Source organism: Cornus florida, unplaced genomic scaffold (genome assembly GCF_030987335.1).
Source record: "Cornus florida cultivar Cherokee Brave unplaced genomic scaffold, ASM3098733v1 CherokeeBrave_3.0.0_Hap2_Chr09, whole genome shotgun sequence".
NCBI classification, from domain to species: Eukaryota; Viridiplantae; Streptophyta; class Magnoliopsida; order Cornales; family Cornaceae; genus Cornus; species Cornus florida.
This window is the reverse complement of record NW_026775579.1, coordinates 26608085-26617780: the sequence shown is the minus strand read 5'-3', so window position 1 is coordinate 26617780 and position 9696 is coordinate 26608085. Positions and strand designations below refer to the sequence as shown.

General features: G+C 35.0%; 1 pseudogene; it reads right to left on the bottom strand.

Annotated features, from left to right (window-relative positions):
• Positions 1 to 563: 563 nt before the first annotated feature.
• LOC132275728 (small nucleolar RNA R71) lies at positions 564 to 662 on the bottom strand (annotated as a pseudogene).
• Between the last annotated feature and the right edge of the window lie 9034 nt (positions 663 to 9696).

The following is a 9696-nucleotide window of genomic DNA, read 5'->3' as shown; positions in this document are numbered from 1 at the left end:
CTTCATCCCAATGTGCACAATGAGAACATATAAGTACCATTAGGCATGCCTAGGCCATTCATTCACCAACCACCACAACAACAAGGCTAAGTTCCATATGGAATGCCAAGGCCAATGTATGCTCCACAACCTCCCATCCACAATCAAGGAATTCGAAACCAAGGTGTTCATGTTGTACCTCAAGTAGCTAATCCACATCTTGCTTTAAGAGACCATTATGTGCCTAATGAGTATAATGCACCTACATGCATCCAATTGCCTCCATTTAGAGTACATCATTATGAAATTAAGCCACAAACCATTCAAATGCTTCCTAACTATTATGGACTTCCAAGTGAAGAACCTTACAAGCATTTGGATGAGTTTTTTGAAGTATGTTCCACCATAAAATATACGGACATGCCGGAAGAGGTTTTAAGACTTAAACTTTTTCTATTCACCTTAAAAGACAAGGCAAAGTATTGGTTTAACAATCTTAGGCCTTTTTCAATCACTTCTTGGGCAGAAATGCAACAAGAGTTCTTGAAGAAGTACTATCTGGTTTCTAAGACCAATGCCATGAGGACCTCAATTCGAGAATTTTCACATGGGGATGGAGAAACGTTTCATGAGGCATGGGAACGCTTCAATGAATTGCTTAGGAAGTGTCCACATCATGACATGCCCAAATGGCAATTAGTTCAATACTTCTTTGAGAGCTTATCGGACAATTATAAGGGCATGGTTGATGCTTCCATGGGTGGCTCATACATTGATAGGTATGAGGATGACGTGTGGCATCTCTATGAAAGCATGAGTGAAAATTCTTTGCATAGAACACTATCATCCAAGAATGGTAGAAATTCACAAGGTAGGAAGAGTGTTGGCTTACATCAAGTCGAACATTCAAATGAAATAGTAGCCGAAATGAAGTTTTTGTCTCAAAGGTTTGATCAATTTTTGATTAACCAAAATTTGGCGAACCAAGTATCTTCCTTCCCTAACCATTCTCATCGTGCATCAAGTGAAACATGTATGACTTGTTCTAGTGTTTTTCATTCTACTTCTCATTGTCCTCACGGACAAGTGCAAAGTGAACCTAATAAATAAGTTAATGCGGCTTTTGTGAACCAAAGGAACAATCCTTATGGTACTAATTATAATCCAAGTTGGAGGAGTCATCCGAATTTCTCTTGAAAAAACCAAGGAGAGGGCTCAAACCCTTCCCAAGGCGGTTTTCAAGGGAAGTACATTCCACCTCCACTTCAAAACCAAGGATCCCAAGGTTATAGACCCTATCAATCACAAGGGAATCAATTTGCTAATTCTTATTTTCCCAACCAATCTTATTCCCAAGGTAATACTAGAAGTCTCGCCTTTGAAGAGAAAGTTTTGAATGCTTTGGGCACTTTAGAGGCTAACAGTCAATTGCTTCATTCTCACTCTCAATCTATTGCGAAGCTAGAAACCCAAGTAGGGCAAATAGCAAGTACTCTCAATGCAAGAGAGAAGTGAAAGATGCCTATAAATGCCCCACCTAAGCAATAATGTGTTGTGGAAACCCATTCCTCATCGGAAGGCCACACCATTGAACATGTTAATGCGGTGACTACATTGCGGAGTGGTAGGATTGTGGACAATCAAGTTGGAATGTCTAATGAAGAGAGTGAACCGGTGCAACCTCAAGTTGTCACCTGTCCTGTTTCACATCCCATTCCTCCTTCATTGTATATACATGATCTTATAAATGAGAAAGTTTTAAAAGATGTGTTTGAAAAAGAAGTTTTGAAACATGATGTTGAAAAGGTTTTATTAAAAAATGATTTGAAAACTTCTTATGTTGAAGAGAGTTTAAAAGAAATTTTTAAAAAAGTGTTCGAACCAAAGGTTCCATTTCTGGATGCCTTAAAAGGATCAATTTCAAAAGACAAGCAAAAGGCAAAAACCGATGAAATCATGGAAATGTTTAGGCAAGTGAAAGTTAATCTTCCACTATTGGATGCAATCAAGTAAATTCTGGCTTGTGCCAAATTCTTGAAAGACCTGTGCACTCAAAAGCGGAAGAACAAGAACCAAGCACCAAGAAAAGTGGTTTTGACCGAGCAAGTAAGCTCAATTTTGCAGCATAACACTCTTCCAAAGTTTAAGGACCCCGGTTCACCCACTACATCATGCATTATTGGTGATCATAGCATTAATCGGGCACTTCTTGACTTAGGAGCAAGTGTTAACCTTCTTCTATACTCGGTTTACGTCAAATTGGGCTTAGGTGAATTGAAACCGACGTCGGTAGTTTTGCAACTTGCCAACCGATCCATTAAGAAGCCTAGGGGTATAATTGAGGATGTTTTGATAAAGATTAACAAATTCTTCTTCCAGGTTGATTTCGTTGTCATAGACACGGAACCGGTTCCCAATCCTAAGAGCCAATTCCTGTTATCCTTGGCTGTCCTTTCTTGGTAACCGCTAATGCCAACATCAATTGTAGGACGGGGATAATGAAGATTTCATTTGGCCACATGAAGGTGAAGTTGAATATCTTTAATCCCACACCCAATTCATTTGACAAATATGAAGGAGAAGTTAATGTTGTAGATGAATGTCATGATCTTCAAAGCCAAGGAAATGAGCTTTTGTGTAAAACCAAAACTTCCAAAGGATCATCTTCAACCTTGCATTCTAAAAGTCTTATTTCAAACTCTTGCTTTGAAAGGGCATAGAAGCCCAAAGGTTGTAATTGCATAGACAAGGGACCAAAGACTTCTTTTGAGCTTAATCCAACAAGTTCTTCAAAGAACCATTTGTTGGGTGGAGTTCAAAGCATCTATCACCCCAACAAGGAGGGGATGCATTATAAGATCTTTGATCCGGGCTAAAAAAGTCCAATGTCTTGCTAGAGATGTTAAAGACTAGCAAAAGCATTCGTAGGGTGTCAAAACCCTATTCCTCCCCCAATTCTATCTTTCATTTCATTTCTTGCGAAGTCTAGATACTTATTTTTGGTTCATATGCATTTCAAGGAACTTCGGTGAGGATGGCATAAGCTTTCATGTCATTATTGAGCATTATGCAAAGTTCGTATTTAAACCCCTTAAGCTTAGGCATTCTAGTACCTTTATATATCTTACTTTACCGTTTTAGATTGATTTCGTATTATTTCCTTTTTCAGGCACTTATCCCGAAAATAAGCTAACTTAGCCAAATAAGAGCTTAATTGAAGCAATTCTGGGATTAAACAAAAAAAGGAGCAAAGTGGAGAAAGAGGGAAGCAAATGAAGCCAAAGGTGGCAAGCAACAAAGTTCGATCGATCAAAGTTCAAGGTTCGATCGATCAAACAATGATCGATCTCAGCACTTCAAGATAGATCCAAGCCTTGACCCAAAAGCGTAAAGTTCCAAAAGTTTGATCTATCCAACACCATCCTTCAATCGATCGAACACTTTTGTCCTTATTCAAATGATTGATCCCATCCACAGCTGTACCACCCACTAATCACTTTTGTCCTTTTCCCATAAATATCTCGGATTTGTCTTTTTCCAAAAAGCTCAGCCAGTTGGATCGATCCAGCCTAAGTTCGATCGATCTCACTTACTTTTGATCGATCCAAGTTCAAGGTTTGATCAATCGAACTTCCTCCAGTGCGAAAATGTTAAAATTCCATCTCATTAAAAGTTGTCCTTTATCCAATCATTAGGGAATGTTGTGTGCACGACCCTAGCTAATACCCCTAATTTTAAAAGGATAGTCTCGGTATTTATTTATTTATTTTTATTATATTTTTTTTAATTGTTTAATTGATTATTTGACTAATTGTTTATGTGTTTAATTGAATTAAGTGTTACTTGATTAATTGGCTACTTATCTATGTGTTATTTGTATTTTGTCTAGGTGTTATTTGTATTATTTGTTTAATTAGATTGTGTGCTTAAATGATGTATTTGATTAATTGTAATTAATTGTAAATTAAATGGTTAAATGTTTTATTTTATTTTATTTTATAGTTATGGTTAGTGGTAATGGGCTAAATAATTGGGTCCCATGGACTACTTGGATAGGAGGTTGGATGGGTATGGATAATTACCTATGGATAGTTGTATATGTATATATATAGATATATATGTATATACATATATATAAAAAAGAAAGTAATTTATTAATATTATAGTAACTTTAGTATTAATAAATAACCTGATGTATATATTTTATATATTTATATAATAAAGATATACATATATTTTATACGTAACATGTTTTAAGTTACTTTTTAATATTATGGTAACTTTAGTATAAATAAATAATCTGATGTATATATTTTATTTATTTAAGGAGGATATAGATAGATTATATACGTAACATGTTTTAAGTTACCTTTTAATATTATGGTAACTTTAGTATTACTAAATAATCTAATGTATATATTTTATTTAATTAATAAGGATATACATAGATTATATACGTAACATATTTTAAGTTACCTTTTTAATATTTTTATTTTTTATTTTTCTTTATTAAGTTGACTTGGATTGGGAAAAGGAATATGGTTATTATTTAGCCTATAAATACACAACTATAGGTTGAAAAAGGAGTGAAAATATATCACGTAATATATTCTAGAGAGAGAGTTAGAAAGAGAAAGAGAAATAGGAAGGAAGGAGGAGAAAACCCTTTAGAGAGAAGATCAAGGAAGAAGAAGTTTACCTTTCAATCCGAAAGTTTAAGGCAAGTTCTTCTTCTATCTCTTTCCATTTGATTCGTGTTTCTGTACATGCCTAGGAAATTCCAGGATTTATTAAACACATAAAATTAAATAATTATGCATGTTTAATTGGATTAAAGCATAGGTTTTTATGAAATTGGTTCATATTTGTTCTTGTGTTATGAATTAAAAAACTGCATGATTTTGATTTGATTTCTGGTGTGAATTTTTACATATTTGAGTTATGTATTTTTCATATCTGTGGAATGATGGAACGTAGAAATATGCCTAGGATTCCTGAACATTAAATAAGGACTAGGTTTGGGTTTAAATAAATTTAAATACACTCAATCATAACGATACTTGCTATTTGAATGTTTAAACAAATTAATCTTTTAAAATGCTTTAGCAATTAAGATTAAATGTGTAGGATGAATTGGATATGGAGAATGCTTATTTGACGATATAATAAAATATCATCATGTATAAGATTCAGTTTGTGTAAGACATATGATATAGGAAGCTTAAATAAATAATAAGTCATTCATATTATGTGATAACTTGATATCATATTATCATAGTTATTTCTGGAATGTTTGATGTATTTCTTTAATTATTATATCAATTGTTGGATTGTGTGGTTTAATGCACCGGTATGGGACGATGGCATTCTAGGGACGGATTAACTTATCAGTTAAGTCCTACCTATTTTATATAAGGGAATGGATTAATTAAAATGTTAAGTCCTACTTATATTCAAGTCAGGTCAGCTGAACAAGTTGAATGACTTATGGAGGATTAATTTATTATATAAGGGAATGGATTAACTAAAATGTTAAGTCCTACTTATATTCAAGTCAGGTCAGCTGAACAAGTTGAATGACTTATGGAGGATTAATTTATACTGGATAGGATGGTTACTAGATTTTATATATATAAGTATGGTGCCATGATATGAGCTTGAGTCTCAGGATCAGTGGTTAGGGTGCGTATATCGCCAGGGATGTGTAGCTAGATATAGTGTAGTTGTGTACCCTGGTAGGTCTAGGTACTCATGCCCACTATATGTGCGTTTTGCATGTTGCCTACTATTCAGGTTGAAACAACCCTATAGTCTAGTGAGGTTCCTTTAGTGTGTATATATATATATACGGACTACTAGTTACTGTTGGATTGACTAGGATGTATACGTGTATCAGATCTCTGCTTGGACTGTAGTAGAGTAGAACTTGTTTATGGGCCTGACCCACCATTATTTTTCAGGTGTTCGTCAAGAGTAGAGGTTGTTCGTGCTGAGCGGGGATCAGTCTACTTCATTCTTCCGATGCTACATAGGAGTTCCTTTATGATTCAGTTTCTTGATTTAGACAGTTATTGTTGCCATTTGTTTAGTTTGGATTTTCTAGGGGTCCACGTAGTATGGATTCCTGAGTTGTATTTTGGAGGATCAGTTGTATCAGAAGAGTTTATTAATTAATGGAAATATATTATGAGGTTTATTATTAGATTATCATTTTAGTTTCTTGTCAGCATTTTATTTATTCTTCTTTATTCTTTTGTACTCTGTGTTCGTTTATTATCAATTTGTTTTGATATCCTCGGGTATTTGGGAGTGGGCCTGGCTAACCCGCATTCGGGAATCCGGGGGTATCACAGTTGGTATCAGAGCACTCCAGATTCAAGTGTCCTTAGGAGTGTCTTTCGTTATGTGACTTCCGCGTTGCGTTGCGTCTCTTAAAACTTAGAGCCCATATTAGGATTCATTGTACTCTATTTACGGTTTGTTAGGAAGAGCTGATGTCAATTATATTTTGTAGTCATAGAATGGTTGGCACTAGGAAAGGATGGGTTCAAGGCGAAAGTGATAAAGAGCCAAACGAGTAAAGGAGTACGTTATCGATTTCGTTGCCAGAAGGCAGAGTTAGGGATCGATGGTTTAGGTTCATTTGGCGTTACTTTAAAAGTATAAGCTAAGGAAGGATTTAGGTGTACGTGATAGATCACCGCATATCGGGGTCAACACGACTTCAGTTGATCTCAAAAAGGAGACAAGCGAAGAGTATGAGCCGAAGAGGATCCTAATGGAGGAGATTTATGTGCATCCAGTAGAGAGGGTACTAAATCTTGAAGATGGATGATCGCGCGAGGTGATCTGAATTGCTAATAGTATAGCGAATGTTATTAGTATAGCTTAATCTACAAATAATTAAGCTTTCTTATCATATCTAAAAGAGGTGTATAAGAAGTATTGTTCAGGAGTTTGGGGATCGGATGTGTTTTTATCAGAACGAAATACATAATTTTTAAATCACAGACAAGAGGGCATTGGTATTATGTTGTGACGTTCTAATTTGCTTTATAAAGCTAAGTTAGACAGTTTATATTCCGCATACAAGAAGGATGAGGGTTAAGCACTTGGTATTTGCTTAGGCAAACATTTGTATTTTTAAGCGATGTTTTAAAGGATATGTTTCGAGGTTGGATGATTATTTACGAAACTATAAAAGAAAATTTTGAAACAATCTAATAAGGTTGATTTCAAAGGAAACTTTCTTTTCTAAAAATAACGATGTCCTAAGCAGAAGTATATTTTGTTTTATTGTGTTTATCATACGTGTTTTATTTTTTTGTTAATTACTCGGGATTTGGTATGTGGTTTAGTTGGGGACACAAGTGTGTGATCAGCTAACTATTGTTTTAATAACATGGACTAATAGCACTATTTACGCTAGATTTGGTAGACACACATAAATCTAGCCAATCTATTGGACCTGGACATGTGTCATTATGGTATGTTTTGAGATGGGATAATTAAACCATCACTACGAGTCAAACAATCTAGAATGATTTGGTTGATATACTTTATGTTAGGTATGGATTCATATCATATTACAACGCCATGATATTGGTGGTTGTTAATATTTCGGTATACGTGAGGTAGTGGTAAATAAAGATCACTATAACGCCATGATGATTTATCAGAGGTGCTGGATTTGCTGAACATCTTCTTGAAAATTTTAGAAATTGTTACCAAGTCGGAAGGAAGATTTAGTACTGGATTAAGTACTTATTGGAATGACACCGAGTGAAGATAGGAGATTGAATAAATATTCATCAGTAAATTCTTAATCAAGAATTTATTCAAGAGGGTGTGTCATTAGGAGGAATTTGCCGGTGTTGCACATAGAGGAGGAAACTAAGTCTCTACATTTCCATAAATAATATGGAATAATTTTTTTAGTCACAATTTGCAACAATTAGCTATTGCAAGGAAATTGATGACTTATGTAGAGGATGGAAAGATTTCATATTCTTTTAAAGTTAGACAAAGAAGTCGGATTGTCATTAACTTGCCTTAAAGAAGCAGGGTGTGTCAAAGATAAGATGGTGAGACCAAATACTTATATAAAGATGAGGTGCATGGTATGTATGGAAAGGTCGTAACTTGTTGACTTTTGTTAAGTTAAAGTCATAGTTAACTATTGATAAATGGAATTACCGATTGATTTTCAATATCGGCAAGTTTATCACGAATCAGTGGTGGATAGATATAGTTACAGAATTCGCTTTTAAAGATACTTCAATTTAAAAGTTGGGTACATATGAAAGCTGGTGGTACCAGACTAACGGTACTTTCTATAGACAAATTGGATGGAGGATGCATGGACTGAGTTTCACAACTTTTAGTTCTTCATCCTGGTGGAAACATGATGTTTCACGATAGGCAGGAGAATGGACATAGTGATTTATCTCCAAGTCTAATATTTATTAGATAGTAGAGACGGACCATCAAAGATCACTAGATCCTTTGCAGCCATTTCCTATACTAAAATGGAAATGAGAGAGCATTTTACAGATTTAGTTGCGGGATTTCTGATTTTACACAAGGGTCAGGATTCTGGATGGGATATTGGTTGACTGATACATTAGGTCAACTTGATTCTTGTCTATTTCGAACTGGTAGGACTTTAGTTCATACGAATAGAATGGATCACGAGACGGTTTAGATGGATTACAGTGGTGATTCACACTTTATATCAAATTCCGTCTGGCGGAAGCAATGATGTAAATGGATGCTCTCAACAAATGATAGAATATTTAAATCTTTCGATTAGTTGTTGAGTTATTAGATACATTCATAGCATGTGTAATAATAACACTTGTTATTACTATGGTAGTTGAGAAGGTCAACTTTGAATATTGGAGCTGACCTTGGAGACGGTGTTACCTTACTCAGATGGAGTTTAAGGTACTCGAGGAGGATTTCGTAGTTTCTGTAAATAATGAAATGAAGGTCGGGCGACTGAGCTAGAAAATTTATAATTTTTCTTGGTGTGATCAAACGGTTAGAAGGTACATCATGACATCAAATGTCGATTTTGGTGAGCAAATACAGATAAGGATGCATATACAATTGCCTTAAGTGTAAAACCTGCTACAAAGGTGGAAAGTTGATCATCGGATATCGTAGGAATCTTTAGCCACTTCCTATAACAAATATGGAAGTTGAATTAAATAGGAGTGACGGTCGATGGGAAGGATCGACATTGATTTGGAATTTCAATTTTCTATATGGAATCTTAGTGGTGGATTGAGAAAGATCACTTGAGGACATAAATTTGAGTGATACTTACTTTAGAACTTCATAGTAGTTCTATAGTTCAGTGATAGTGGTGTTATAGCATGTGGATGTCCATATTAGTGGATGCAAAGTGCTATTTCGAAGGAGCTTTATGAAGATTTTGGAGCAGCAGCTCTACTTCATATCTATAGACGGAGGAATTAATCGAGGATATGTTTGAGGTGTATATTTGCTCGTTCTGTTTTCTATGTAGGAAGAAGGCAATTTTTGGAGAAAGGTAAATTTTACTTATTACATTGACTTTTAGAAGATTGTGTTTTGCAATTGAGGCAGTCGCCTCTGAATTAGCGTTACCAAATTATTAGCGCTGGGTGCATAGGAGTTTGTGCGTATATTCTATGGCACTTGGAGGTATGTAGATCATTCCTTTGTTGACAT